Genomic DNA, 2462 nt, shown 5'->3' with positions numbered 1-2462 from the left:
CAAACCAAATTGAAAGCTCAAATGAAAGTCTCAGCAACAGAGTAGATCACTTGGAAGATAGGACATCAGACAATGAAGATAAAATATATAATCTTGAAAATAACATAGACTGCACAGTGATAATGGTAACAAACCACAAGTAGAATATTGAAGAAATATGTATATAGCATAAAGAGACCAAATTTAAGAGTTATTAGGATAGAGAGAAGCATAGAGGTTGAAACCAATGGAATGAACAATCTATTTAATGAAATAATATCACAAAAATTTCCAAACATGAAGAATAACCTGGAAATCAAATTTCAAGAAGCCTACAGGACAACAAAGTACAAAATCATAAAAGATCCACTCCAAGGCATATAATAATGAAAATGCACAATATACAGAATGAGGAGAGAATTTTGAAAGCTACAAGAGAAAGGAAAAAGATTACATATAGGGGAAAACCAATTAGGATAACAGCAGATTTTTCATCACAGAGCCTGAAAGCTAGAAGTTATGGAACAAAATGTTTCAAGCTCTGAAAGAAAATGGGTGCCAACCAAGAATCTTGTATCCAGAAGAATTAAGCTTTAGATTTGAGGATGAAATAAAAACCTTCCATGATAAACAAAAGTTAAAAGAATTTATAGCCAGAAAACATCCTTGGCAAAATATTCCATGAAGAGAAAAAACAGCAACAACAACAATGAAAATCAGCAGAGGGAGGTAGTAACCTAAAGGAAAAAGTAATCAAAGAATAAAATTAAGTCAAGTTAAATAACAAAAATAAATAAATATGGATGGAAATACAAACCATGTCTCAATAACAACTATGAATGTTAATGGCTTAAACTCGCCAATCAAAAGACATATCCTAGCAGACTGAATTTTAAAAAAGACCCAACAGTATGATGACTCCAAGAGACTCATCTGATAGGAAAAGATATCCATATACTGAAGATGAAAGCTTGGGAAAAATCGTACCACTCACATAGACTGTGGAAGCAAGCAGGGGTTTCCATCCTTGTATCCCATAAAGGAGACTTCAAGCCAAGGTTAATCAAAAGTGATAAAGATGCACATTACATACTGCTCATGTATGTACACCAACAAGACATAACAATCCTAAATATATATGCCCCAAACAATGTTGCAGCTATGTACATCAAACAAACTCTTCTCAAGTTCAAGAGTCAAATTGACCACAACACAATAATCTTGGGTGACTTTAACACACCTCTCTCACTACTGGATTGATCTTCCCAACAAAAGTTGAATAAAGAAACTATAGGTGTCTGCTGAAGATGGCTGTGCTTGGAGGAATAGAGTAAAGGTTGTATCTTAAGCCCAGGCATGTTAGAAGAACTGGGAAGGCACCTGTTGGGAGGAGAGCAACAGGGTCAAGATGGAAAACCATAAACCACATGATACTATCAAGAAAAACTCAATTTTTGATGTCATAGCTAGAAAAATTGAACTAGTATCAGAAGCAGAAAGGAATCTATTTGAACATGGATCCAAATATATTGGACTTAATGCTACTTTCTGTGGCCTAATAGCAAACAGTCTTTTTCAGCGTGTCTTGCATATAACAAGGGCCTGAATAGCTGCTGGCTTACCAATGGCAGTGCTCCCATTTTTGATAGCAAAAGCATCTTTCAAAGGTTTTTTAAGTTTACCCTTGAGTACAGGTGATTTGAATTGTGAAACCTGTACTGTGACAACAGGTGGACTTGTTGGATTAGTTTTAGGAGGTCTGTACCCTGTTTTCTTGGCTATTCCTGTAAATGGTGGCTTAGCAGCCAGGTATCAGTCAGCTCTGCTACCAGAGAAAGGAAACACCTTAACTTACTGGATTAAAATTTCTAAGCCTATCTTCAGAAAGATGTTATTTCCCATTTTACTTCAGACTATGTTTGCAGCATACCTTGTGTCTAGACAATATAAAGTACTTATAAAGGCCCTTCAGTTACCTGAACCTGGGCTAGAAATTCACTGATTTTGAGCAAATATGTATACAAAATAAAATTGTATAGATAAAAAAGAATCTATAGAACTCAATAATACAATCAATAACTTAGACTTAACTGACATAATAAAATATTTCAACCTGCATTAAGAGAATACACTTTCTTCTCAGCAGCACATGGATCCTTCTCTAAAATAGACCATATAGTTTCCCACAAAGCAACTCTTACCAAATACAAAAAAGTAGAGATACTACCATGCATTTTATCAGATCATAATGGAATGAAATTGGAAATCAATGACAAAATAAAAAATAAAATTTCTCCATCACCTGGAAATTAAACAATATGCCACTCAATGAATAATGGGTTACAGAAAATATCAAGGAGGATATTACAAAATTCTTAGAGGTAAATGAAAACATAGGCACAAAATATAGAAATCTCTGGGACACTATGAGAGCAGTACTAAGAGGAAAATTCATTGCATCAGTTTATTTCTTAAAAGAAGGA

The 2462-nt window shown here is 34.2% G+C and overlaps 1 pseudogene; it reads left to right on the top strand.

The window, feature by feature from the left end:
- Positions 1–1287: 1287 nt before the first annotated feature.
- LOC144366273 (transmembrane protein 126A pseudogene) lies at positions 1288–1982 on the top strand (annotated as a pseudogene).
- Positions 1983–2462: the final 480 nt, after the last annotated feature.

This window comes from Ictidomys tridecemlineatus, chromosome 1, assembly GCF_052094955.1.
Source record: "Ictidomys tridecemlineatus isolate mIctTri1 chromosome 1, mIctTri1.hap1, whole genome shotgun sequence".
In the NCBI taxonomy this organism is placed as follows: Eukaryota; Metazoa; Chordata; class Mammalia; order Rodentia; family Sciuridae; genus Ictidomys; species Ictidomys tridecemlineatus.
The sequence above is the reverse complement of the archived record's forward strand: the minus strand, read 5'-3'. Positions and strand labels throughout refer to the sequence as shown.